This window comes from Haemaphysalis longicornis, unplaced genomic scaffold (assembly GCF_048455015.1).
Source record: "Haemaphysalis longicornis isolate Haplotype H1 unplaced genomic scaffold, Haemaphysalis longicornis Haplotype H1 scaffold_16, whole genome shotgun sequence".
NCBI classification, from domain to species: domain Eukaryota; kingdom Metazoa; phylum Arthropoda; class Arachnida; order Ixodida; family Ixodidae; genus Haemaphysalis; species Haemaphysalis longicornis.
Genome location: NW_027526266.1, coordinates 7,080,867 through 7,093,867, shown reverse-complemented (window position 1 = coordinate 7,093,867; position 13,001 = coordinate 7,080,867). Strand labels below are relative to the sequence as shown.

General features: G+C 44.7%; 1 long non-coding RNA gene and 1 pseudogene across 1 annotated transcript; one reads left to right on the top strand and one right to left on the bottom strand.

Moving 5' to 3' along the window:
• LOC144166209 (uncharacterized) overlaps window positions 1-13,001 on the bottom strand; it is a 32,064-nt pseudogene that overhangs the window by 5,513 nt on the left and 13,550 nt on the right.
• LOC144166089 (uncharacterized) lies at window positions 3,061-12,192 on the top strand. The gene is made up of 3 exons (XR_013321562.1): window positions 3,061-3,222; window positions 7,417-7,576; window positions 11,468-12,192. It is a non-coding gene; the product is annotated as an uncharacterized LOC144166089 (long non-coding RNA).

Sequence of the window (13,001 nt, the reverse complement as noted above, 5' to 3'; positions counted from 1 at the left end):
AGCCAAAATCTATCTTTTTGTGCTACCTTTCAGTAACGTGCAGCCTTTGGCGATTGCACGGGCAATGAAAACTTTTCAGTGTAGTCAATGCAGGCAATACCAGTCACTAAATGTGTCCAAATACTCACAGCGCAGCACCCAAACTCCTCATCAACTTTCCCACTTGAAAAAATATACAACAGCAAGGTTCCATGCAGGAAAAACCGTTCATCTGAAGAGAGTTACACAGGTACCACTCAACTACCACAGTCTGCTTATAATGCCCTAAGTGCTCTGACTGGCAGTGAGGAGCCTGTTTTGTGACTGCCAGGAACTGACTGAAGTTTGAGAGCAGTCTGCCGTTTTTAAAGATTCTCCCACTAGGTAATGATGACCAGCCTGCTCCCAAAGATTGCATCGCTGCCTTTATGACAGACATTATAGAAAATGTATTGTCACGACTGCGAAAGAATGAGGAGGGACACATCGAAACGCTACAGCACCATAAACCCAAACTGGGGTCCCCGTTTATTCTTTGCTTGTGGCCTGACATGCAGTAGAAGCGGGTGGCCAGCACTCATCAGTGGCGGCTCAGCCCAACAGCATCACCACAGTATTGTCTGTGGATTACGTCAATGTGGATGCGAGTGCAGTGGAGAGTGGTGCACTAACGATTAAGGCCATCATTCCTCAAGTCGGAAGTGCGAAGCAAGTCACTCTCAGTGATGACAAGGAAGTGCAGAATGAAGTGCCAGTGCGGCTGCCCGCTCGGAAGTAAGGACCGAATTGAATATTGCTTGTTTCTTTATAACCTTTTAACGAGGTGAACGGAATGTCTTCTAACGCTCCTGCTTTTTAAAGCAAAAGGACCTACAGGAGCAACAATCAGAGAATAGTGCATCAGCTGTCACTGCACAGCCAACCATTTACTGCTAGCTTGTTCCAGAACTACAGCTGTCATAAGATGGCATTTTTACATCCAGATATATGAGGTTCTACATTTTACTTCACGATCAGGAAAGAAAACATATAGCTTGTATGGAGACCAGACATAAGATGAAAGCAAATACAACGTGGGAAAGGCACTTTCGAGTTCATTCTGCAACTGCCATGCTCACCTGAAATCAATGTACCAAATGTATGTACTACAGCCTGTGCATTCGGTGTAACGACAGCTGTTAATGCACCCAGTTGACACTATTAACCAAAATACATGGCAGCATCACAGCTCCTCAAAAGGTAATTTTTCAGGTAGCAAAGTAAAATAGAGGCACAGCAATCTGCGAGGGCCACAATTTTATATTGGCAGAGAAGGGTTCACTGTTTATATATCACTGCACTGTTAACAGTTTCCTGACATGATTATTTTGCCCATTCATTTGAAATACAAAAATCGACAAATCATCGAACACCAACTGCATCCACAGGAGGCATATAACTACAGAGTCAACCTTGCAACACTTTTTAAAACCGCACAACAGTGAGCACTCATTTTCTTACTGGCCGTTGTCACTGTAAGTGCACCGATTCAAAATGAGGACCACACAGCACAACGCTGAGTGTGCCGCAACAGTGCACGCCGCAGTAAAAATTATGCACATTGGCCGCTGTAACTGCTAACATGCAATTGGGCCGCCAAAGTGGCGGAGCATGATTACGAGGCTCTAGGCACAGCCCTGCTATTATAATCACGCCGTGCTAGTTGTGATAAACATGTGGCTGCATTCTACATGAATTAAAACGATACTGGTATTACTGCAGACGGAAGCCTTCCTTGTCACTCGATCTTCGTGGCAGAAAATGCTGCTTGCTAAGTCAGTTTGTTTTCAAAAGGTGTAACTTAAGCTAAGCAGTTAAATGTAGTACCTGGTAAGGGCCAGAGTAGAGGACGCAAGACGAAAAAAAAAGGGAAACCCGCAGTGGTGGCCTTTCGTTCTGTCGCCTACTCAATCAGCAACACAAACGTTTTATTTTTGGTAGTGCCTAGCGCATTCCTCCCAGACAGAACGCTAAACACTGCCACCAGAAAATGCAGCACGGGCGGAACCTATACACCAAGTCCCAGAACTGCAGATGACGTCTAATCAGCTGGTCTCCCTCTTGCCTGGACGGCCCTTTACACACTTCACGTCGATTTTGTCTTTATTTTTTGATGTATATTTCCTCACAGTTGTGCGAGTGAAGCAATACACGCCGCAAAATGTTGCCTGTAAACGACACCCAAATAAACTTACCCACCTGGAAAATGATGACCGCCCATTGCAGCGACTCGGTGGCAGATTGCTCGACTACTTCAGAAGACTTTTTCAAGCGCACACTTATGCTACAACTTGGCCGGACCACAGGTAAAGCATCACACCGCCAGCACGCACCACAAAATCCGCGTTTTGAACACCACATAGCAGCGTCTTCGGGCGTCATTTTTGTGCATTTTGACGGCCCCAGTAACGAGGCGCAGGCACGCAAATATAATGAGGATTAGCTGCAGTAGTTAGCAGCAAATATTCACTCTTAATGAACTGTCACACTAGAGGCACTACCACAAAGAAAGAAATCCTACTGCTATCGACGACCATTCTTCCCATTCTTCCGCGTCTACCATGGAGGAAAGAAAAGTTTTTCTTCCTCCATGGCGTGACCGTCCACGGCCAGCATGGCCGGCTACGCGGCTACGGCTCCTCAAAAAGAAGCCACCAGCTGCCATTGTAAAAAAACTAATAAAATAAATGTATGGCTTTGATTTTGTCAAAATTTATTATTGCGGTTTATTTCAAGCAATTATACAGTTGAAATAACTATAGTTATGTATTAAGAACTTAATTTTTAGTTCCAGCTGGTACTAGCCCTCGTCGCTATGCAACTGTGGTTGCTATGCAGCTTAGTGTTATGACACATTCAAAACAATATGGCAAATTGTGTCCAGAAAGGCAAAAATTTATCATTTGACAATTTGTCGATACAAAAACGCGTTATATAAAGCTAACAACAGTTCTACACTTTGCTGTAACCAGTTGGCAACATTGACTTGCTTTTTTTGTTCGTTGTTGTACCGTTATCCCAAGAATTTGAACCTATACCAACTATACAGTCATATCAGTCATATTATCTTTATAACCCAGTCGCGTGGGCCGTGAGGGCTGGGAAAGTTCGGAGAAGGAAACGTACGGCTTTCATTCTGTTCCCGTGCTCTGTGGGATGGACGCCGCCGCCCGTGAGCCCTGGAAAGGACTGCCGTTCAAGAAAGTACGTGCGTAGTAGTATATGTTGTGTCGTTGTGTGGTATTAGTTCTTTGTTGATCTGTGTTTTGCTTAGGCGAGGTGATAAGAAACGAGTGTGCACATTTCTTGGTATTTTGAAGTCCACAGCAGAGCCTTTTTGTCAGTGTCAGTTGTGCCGTTATTTTTGAAATACGTTTTTGAATTTTCTCAGAGTGCATTTTTCTGTGTAATTGGTTCTCGTTCTCTGAAGGCGGCATCCCGTCATATGACAGCAATTATGCGCTCACGTTCGACTTAGCATCGTAGACGTCACAAGTTTTCAGCTCGAAAGACCAGTACGCGAAAAATTTCGCGTTCTGACATAAACGCATTTTTTAATTAATTCGTTGTCAGGCGTAGAGTGATCGGAGGAGCACGCATGCTGCCCTACTGGTGTCCTTAACCGCCTTGTATTTTTGTCTAAATGTAGCCTTTCTACATCTGCCATTGCACGTTTTGAAGACTAGTGTGTGCGTGGCATGGATTAGAAGTGGGCAGTTGCCTGTGCTCGTTTCTGAAATGCCCATCAGTGTTCTCATTCTGTAATTTGTACAATTTTTTTTAGCCATTTAGCTGGCATGTCAGCGGTGCCGCGCACGTTTGCGGTAGATTTCAAAACATGCCGAAGGTTACTTCAAAGCCGCATGTTCGCAAAAAGGCACTCCGCGAAGTTCACGACCATATTCATAATCATGTAATTGCCCCTGTGGTCCCCTGGTATTTATTAGGGGGCCATTAAAACAGTTTCCTACTAGTTATGTGCCCATTGCCACCAAAGTCCTAGCCTGTGCAGTACAGTGTCTAGATCCTTTGTGCAGACTACAGTACTAGGGGACACCTTTCTGTGCCAATGGAAAGGAGGCTACAGGGGAGAGCAAACTTCTTTGTGTTACTGCGCCAGTGTATTGACTGATAAATTGGTTTTGAGTTCAGTTCTGGTGTGACAGGTACGCATTTGCTAGAGATCATTTCGTTGCATGAGATCCGTAGTTGAATGCACTGAACCACGCTCACTGATGCAGGCATATTGGCATCTCCTTCCCTACACCCCATTTGTTTCTCAATACAAGCCAATGCTTTTACTGGAGAACTCGGAGCAACTTAATCATTTACTGTATGGATGGTAGCGTCCAGCTCTGTACCATCAATGAATTAACTTGAATTATATGTAGTTTCGAAGGCATTCTCTGATATGTTAACTCTTCTGGGGCTGAAACTGGGCAGTACCACAGACATGCAACGTGCTTGAATAGTACAGGCATGGTATAACGAAAGAGCAGCACGCACCCACTACGGCACGAAGTAAAATCTCATTTGGATTGTGTTGAGTGCGTTGAAGGTGAAACTGTCATACCGCTGCACTCTTGTCATTACAAAACTTCAAGTGGTCTTCCAGTTGCCAAACGAAGCCGTTTTACCATTTCAAGACCTTCGTCTTGAGACATGCGACCGTTGGCTCACTTACGCCAGCTTACGCCAGGCTCATTCGGCTAACCGAATGAAATGCGGAAATGATGGAGAGTCCCAGTTGCGTCAGTGTCACTTGGGCCCACATTTTGCAGGCCGCTCGCTTCGTTTGTTTTGACAGCTTTTTGTTCTCAAGTAAATTCAGTGGGGTGAAGAAAGTTTCGAGCTGCTGTATGAGAAGAAAGCTGCTGTCAAAAAGAACACCGTGTTTTTTTTCTCCTGACCAGAACCTATGCGATGCCAGTGGCAAACACGGCAAACAAGAAGCCCAAAAATCTACATTTAATGCTTTGTTTTACAAACTCTGACTATCACTTTATTGGCAATATCTATTGAAGGCAATAAGCACTGTTTTTAAATTGCTTAGATTATGCCCACCAAAATAGTTTTGTTGGACTGCGTCCAGCTGCGCAGCAAAACAGTGTCGTTCGGCTCTGTAGTTGTTACTGCATTGCACAGAAATTTGTCCACGAGTTGAGGGTTATAAAGCCCTGCTCCCCTCAGGCAGGAGCAGTTGAGCTAGTTCTGTGCAGCTTGCTTCGTTTCTGCCTGTGAAAAGGTGAATATTTTGCTTTGCTGCATTTAATGAGAATGTAGCTTTTAGTTTGAAATTGGTGTGCAGGGCAGAAAAAAGGAAAGGAGAGAAACCGTAAACCTTGTAAAAAGCCATTAATACAATGTTAAGAGCCTAAATCAAGACTAGGACATGTAATGCTGTCAAATAAAGGTAGCATGATGGAACGATGCAGTGAGAGTGAAGGGTGATGGAAAAGGTATTATGTCAAGGTTAAATATGCATTAGGTTTAATGAGCAAGTTACGTGAATATTGTAACTTCAGTAATAAGGTATTCATGTTAAAACAGTGCGCTTTTTCAGGCTCTACAGTTCATACTTTTATTTTACATTTTGTAAGCAGCATTGTCGTTACCGGGGGTATCATTTTTTCAGTACTTATCTCTAGTCTCTCGCCTACGAGCCAGGTACACAGACGGCAAGTTGATTGATTGTGGGGTTTCAGTGCACTGAAGGCACATGTGGGCTATGAGGTATGCTGTAGCAGGGGGAGGCTTGGGATTAAATTTACCCGCCGCGGTGGCTCAGTGGCTAAGGCGTTGCGCTGCTGAGCACGAGGTCGCGGGTTCGATTCCCAACCGCGGCGGCCGCTTTTCTGATGGAGGCGAAAAGCAAAAACGCCCGTGTGTACGAGATTTCGGCGCACGTTAAAGATCCCCAGGTGGTCGAAATTAATCCGGAGCCTTCCACTACGGCGCGCCTCATCGCCTGCGTTGCGTCGGCGCGTTGAACCCCACAATCAATCAATCAATTAATTTTGACCACCTAAGGATCTTTTGTGTGCGGACATTTTGACACACAGCCGTTTTTTGCTTTTCGTCTCCATCTGAAAAGCGGCCACTCTGGCTGGGATAGGGCATAGGGCGTAATACAGCAGCAAACGTTTTCTGTACCGTTTTCTGTACGTATTTAATTCATCTGGTAGTGTCTAGATGTCCTCCTGAAAATTCCCTGCATAGTTCTCGGGTCACAGCTCTATAACCTGTACAGCTAAGTTTTTTTACAATAGTGCATAGACCTCTTACAACGTATGTTGTGGGATTCACAAAAATACACAAACTATGTGCAAATCGAACCACTCGTGAAACCTACATTTGAAGCATTTTATTTACTCTTACCTGAACCGAATGCCACTCAAAAACAAACATTGTGCTTATTTCAAAAGTTTGTCTTCACAGCAGGCTCCGCAGGAAAGTAGGAGAGAATTGGTAGTTGTGTGGAAAAAGTCGCATGGTTTTTTCATGCACATTGGAGGCCACTGGCAGCTGCATCATAGCAACAGCACTGCAGGCTGACCCATCAAGGCACTACGTCTCTGAGCCGCCCAGCCAGTACCCAGTGGTCAGCCGAAGGAGACAAAGCAGACAGCAGTGGCAAAAGAGATTGTGGAAAGAGTAGCATGTGCGTGCAAAACATAAGCAAAAAGGGGCAACCTGCAAGAATAGCATAGCGGCTTCACCGAAACAAGACGTCACGGCCTGTCCTAAGCTTTCCTTTCCTCCATGCAGCAGGCACTGCTGCATGAAGTTTTAAAATGCTGAACGGGGCTTAGCTTTTTATATATATTCATTTATAGAAGTGTATCTGCAGTGTATTGATGTTGGGAAGTCCATACACCATAGCACCAAAAGCCTGGCTAGTGCCGTGGGTGCACCATGATCAGAACACAATCTTTTACTTTCTTCTTTTTCTTCCCCCCCCCCTCCCCCGAGGTGTAGGCTAAGGTTGGAGTTGCCATGCGGCATAAAGTGAAATGTGTGAATGAAAGCATTGCCTCTTTTTTTTCTGTGGTGTAGTTTGAGAAGAGGAGCGTGTGTACTGTGTCAGATGACTGGTTCCTCTTTTTTTTTCTTCTCACCAATCAAATGCCTTGCCAGCTGCTCCACTCACAATGGGTGCCTACAGAAAATGTATTATATTCCAGGCGAGCACCTCTTAATTAAACAACGTACAGATGCATTTATTGCTACAGTAGGTGATTTAGCAGTCACTAAAACCCCCATGTTATATCTCGTTACACATTGAAAGTCACTGGTGTGCAGTGGAGTAAGCTCGAATGAACATTACCCTTGATTTCTGTATCACACCAATGTTAAAGGCTGTATTAACAACACAGATTTTCCTGTACCCATGCCTAGATTGAAGAACTCTCTAGCCAGGGAGGCTCAACAGCGGCAGTTTGTGCAAGGCGCCTGCTGAAGTTGGTGTTGGCGGACAGCTTAGCCATGGAGTTTTCATGGTTGGGCAAGAAGGGGAAACACTCCTTTTCCCAGCTGCGACTGGCACCTGGCATTGTGTGTAAGTTGAGGTCTTCAAGTTATTACAGACATCAAATTCTTTCACCAGACAATGTATAGCGCCCCAATTTCTATTGTCAGTCACATCCTGTGCAAATGTCAGCTGTGTTGACAACCGGCAGCTCATTACTTTTTTTGCTAGAAGAGGTATTAAATTTGTCTGAGCCTTTGTAGCACAGAATTTTACCCCCTTTCCGACTGTTATGGCTTGCAACCATTTTGGCAGTTTCTGGCACCACAAAAAAGAACGCAAACTGTGCAAGAACCCCTGTAATCGCTAACTGATGGAGTCATGCAGTTCTCTTCATCACTGAAGTCATCATTGCTTTATGTCAGTGCGCCGCCATAGAACGCACGTGATGAGGAAACCGTAAGGCTTCTGAGAAAACAGCGTTCAAGTGAAAACGCTCTAGAATCCAGATGGCCTGTTCTGGACATTGTGCTGCACGTTAGTGCAGAGTGAGAAAACTTTAATAAATTCCCCTTATTCCTCTAGAGGTGGTGCATCATGTATACAAAAAATATGGGCACATTGCAGTGAGGAAGCCCACGAAGTTTAACCTTAGACTCCGAAGCCGGGCAAGCCCGACAGGGGACCACTGTGGCCATGTTGAGTTGTCGGTTATCGGGCAGGGCCAGGCAATGAACCGCAAAGAGTTAACCTCTTGTTTACATAATGTTCTGTAGTTAATATCGGCTGTGGTCCTTATGAAACTGCCTTGGGATGTGATGATGTCAGTGAATTTTACTAGTTTGGGTTTTTGGCAAAGTTTTAAGGCATACAAATCACGATGGTTGATATTACCACACAGTTTGCTTCCTTTATTCAGTGGGATACGCTGATTGAACTTTGAACAGGTCTGCATTGTGTTGAATGCAGTATTGTACTTCGAGTAAACATTGCATGAAAAGAATAGCTCAGTATGCAGCACTCTGCTTTATCAATGAGGAAAGGTGACATTGCCAAGCATCTCCAACTCGCAGCAGAAAATAGCGATGTTGCTTAGCTTGCAAAGCTCAGCAACAGACTACTGGCAGCAATGACAAGCTGATGCTGGTCGTTGCAGCTTATTACCACTTCCTAGATGGGAACTCTAGGTGAAAACGGTTAAAAAAAACACGCAAAAAAAGGGGACTATAATATGATCACTCTATAGGTTGGTAAGCATGATTAGTGAAAGTAGCCATGAAAGTAGCCATTCCCCAGTGGTAACCCTACAGCTCATCAGACAGCCCATCTAGGGAGACCTTGGCTGCTAACAATTAAAGGAATCGTGAAGACAGAATACCAGTTTTGTTCTTTTGTTCTTTGGGCCGATAACAATAATGCCAATTTTATCACAGGCCTGAAACAAATAATCTGCATACTAAGGAAAAGCATGTGACGCAGTGCTGACACCTGAGCCACTTCCTGGAGATGTCTGTGTGATATCACAGAAGCATGTTTATGCACCTCTAACCAAAGCCACCTCCAAGAAAAATGACTGGGCAATTACCTTATGTATGCAATTATAAGAGGAGGGTGCTGTTTGGAGGGTCAAAAAAGAAAAAAGTATATTTCTGCCGATATGAAACGAAGGAAGGAAGACAATTAAATTCCTTACCTTTCAGCAAAGCAGACACCCAGTTTTCACAAATTATCTGCGCATGAAGATATTTATTCAGCGGGAGACGACATGCACGCTCAGAAACTGCTGCGCTCAGAGGTGGTATCCGAGTTCTCCAACTTATGCACTTGAAGAGGGCAGCGTTCTCAGTGCCATCAAGAGCAATAGAAATGCAGTGTTTGCGGGAGGCTGTTGCCACCATGTCTTCGGGGATCGCTGCCCAAGTGTCCACCACACACTGGGCAGCGATCCCCAGCATACACAGAGAATCCCACTTTAGAAACACTATAAAAATCTTGCACGAGGGACTCCGAGAACTCCAACAAAAAATGCAAGATGGCGTCCTGACTTGTTCGCAAGCATTGTGGCTTTTACTGGCTTGAAGCAGCTACTGCTGGCTTAGATCGATCACATGGTCGGATACATCTGCTGCCATGGCCTCTGCTGTATCACAAGCTTTTCAGCACACTTGCAGTTGCCAAAACTCTGTAATTACTATCTGCAGCCTGCATTTGTGTAAATTGTTATTTTGAAATCTCTATGTTGCATTTCTAACAGTGTTTTTGAACTCTTGGTCATAATGTGGAAACAAAAACTTTCACACCAACATCACCATATATACTTAGCTTGGAATATAAGACGGGGTATGACTTTGATACTACGGATTTTGAGAAAAACCCTCGCCTTATATTTGAATAAATACGGTAATTCTTTTAACTGTACTACTTCAATGCTAACAGGCAGTTAACATACTGATCACTATGTTGATAGTGGCAGCCCATAATACATCACTCCTGCCCAAATTACGTCAGTGCCTTGCAAAGCTTTTCAATATTTGTTGCATTGTTTTGGTTAAAGAAAACGTCTTTTTTGGGCTGGAATGGAGTGGTGTGAGCTACCGAAGGCTAGTTCTTTCAAAGTCAGCAAAGTTGTATTTTGTCTGCATGGCCTGTTTACATATTAATTTGTGCTCCTTATTTGCTGAACAGTTTGGCATTGCAATGTGGCATGATAAGTTGCATGCTGCAGCAGAAGCTGTTGCTGTAACAGCCATCAGTGGTAAAGCTGCCTAAAGAAGGTGAGGCTGCCCAAGCCTCACCTTATTTACGCCTTCTCACCTTCCTTCTTTGACGCCGCTCCACTGATCTTGAGAATACCCAGCGCAAATGGCTCAGTGGTTATAAGGTGCAGCGCTGCTAAGCACGAGGCCGCGGGTTCGATTCCTGGCCGCCGCCGCGCCTTTTTCCGATGGAGGCAAAAAGCAAAAACGCCCGTGTGCACGAGATTTCGGCGTACGTTAAAGATCCCTAGGTGCTCAAAATTAGTCTGGAGCTCTACACTACGGCGGGCCTCATTGCCTGTGCGTATCGGCACATTAAAGCCTGCAGTCAAATCAATCAATCAATCAATCTGATCTTGAGAATAGATTCAAGCAACTATTTAAATATCGTGAATTTCTGTAGTCATTTTTTTAGACGTTGGCTCAATTTTTTAGGTGGGTGTTATTGCCTTGGTAAACTTCTAGAATTTGGAGGTTCATCTAGTTTAAACACTTAAGGCATTAGAAGCACGCAATTTATTGCAACCTAGATGCAGTCATTGTGTGTACAGCAACTGACGTATTTTGCACTGAGCGCTACTGAATGCAAAATAACTTTTCTAGAGGGGCCATGAAGACAAAATACAAGTTTTGTTCAACAGGAAAACTGGCATCAACAAGTTGGATACCAATTTATATCAAACTTCGAGGAAATTGTGATGTTAATGGGAACAGAACAGCTGGTGGGAACTCTCCAGCCACTCTCCAGCGATTTCGTTGCGACGTCGGGGAATTGTGTTTGTGCAATAGGGGCCAGCCCAAGCCAGCACCAAGGCACATTACTGCGCATTGGACTGGGGCGGGTTTGAGCTAGTCAATTAAATGATAATGGGCAGTTAACACACTGATATGTTCCTAATGTATCCCCCTCCTCCCCCCCCCCCACTCACCTTATGCTAACTTCGTGTAGCCCAAAATTTAAAAGTTCTTCAATATTTCTTGCATTTTGTCTTTTCAAAAAGGTGTATTGTGGCTGAAATAGAACTGAATGGGTCACTGGAGACTAGTTTTTGTAAATAGAACGAATCTTAGGGTCCATGGCCCTTTTAAAAGTGTGGCGACACTGTGGCCATGTGGTCAATTTTTGGTTTTGATCTGAGAAATTTCCAGGGCTATGTTTCAATTGTAAGTGAAGATTTTGATGTTGCTGTGGCACTAATGAGCACTAAAGTATCTTTTTGCACAGCTGCTGTGAAGTCTTCGCATGGTGCAACTGACTTTGAAGTTGAAGCAGCTATACGGGAATGGCTGCGTCATGCTCCTGGCAGGCACAGGCTTGCATCATAAAAGGTAACAATTTTAGCTCTACTAGCCAAGGGTTCTTTTGCGGCTTGCAGGACAATAAATTCCCAACGCAGCAAAGGGAAAGGGGGTGCGGAGGGTTTCACTCACGGAGCACACTGTAGATGAGGCGGCGAATTTACCCAGCATTCCCGCGCAGAGGTGGCTGGCATGGCTTTGTATGGTTTTGTCATCTGCTTAACTGACCGTTATTTTGGGCCTGTTTTGGTCCAGCTTTGCGTCCATTGCACACTTCCTTTGCACGGCTTGAATAACTTGTTCGACAGCACCTCCTGGGTAACCTTTACACGACTGAATTAAGTGGTCGTACGGCAAAGATGCATTAAGGATTGGTTTGCAGGGTGAAAAACGAAATGTAGAGGCCACATACAGACATCTGGCGCTATAAAAACACCACCTTTTGCGCACTGCTTGCCACGAATGGGAGAATAGGACTGTGTATTCTCTATTGCTGAATACCAATTTGGTTGTGTTCTAAGAGGTAGTACGAAAGGCAAAAGGAGCAACTGGTTCTGGTAAATAGAGGATATAAAAAGTTCCTCAGCTTTCTCGCTATTCTCAAACTTACTAAACTAACTGTTGTTTACATCGGTATAAATGGGAATCACTAAGCCCACATGCCGAATTTTTTCGGTGTGTGTGCTTGTTGTGTGCAGTGGTGTAGCCTCTAGCTAGCGCTGCAGGGTGGCTAGGTTCCGCTGTCTCACCGTTCGAAAGACGCTCCTATCTGTCTTCTTTCTCCCGACTCACGGCCAGGCTACAGCGGTGGCGTCCGCCGCTGTAGCCCGCCCTTGGCCGATGCTGCTGGTGAGTTCGGGATGCCACCTTCAAAAATTTCATCGAGTAATGGCTGGCAGAATCTCTGGTTTCACTCTTTGTAGAGCCACGTGTGTGAATTCAAGTGACGTGAGATGGGCAGTTGTTTTGGGTGTCGTTTAAAGCTTTGCTTTAAAACCACCTTCACACCGTGGACTGGAGCCATTTTTTTCTCCCAGCACATTTCCACCATCGACCAGATTTAGGGAGAATTCCGAAGGTGGAGTAAGTTTCTGCAAAGGAAAGTTTGACATCCACCTCAATGCGGTGTACAGCTACAAGGAAAAGCTATACAGATTCCTCAGAAACATCGCAGTTGAAGAAAAATTCGTCCTGTTCCAGGATGTGAATTTGAACCACTGCTTGACCGGAGCAGTTGCTCTACCAACTAAGCTAACCAGGAGGCTAGTTGTTTGTAGCATACAGTTTCTCAATATCACCTAGAGCGGAAAGTGTCGCTGCGATCGCACTCCGCCATGGGAATTGTGAGTAGTGTGCGAATCGGATTGGCACCAAGTGACTAGTACAAAGGGCTATGGATAAGGCTTCTCGGCTCTGAAGTGCTTGTTAGTTCTGTTTTGCGGTGTGCTTTTCCGTTTTTG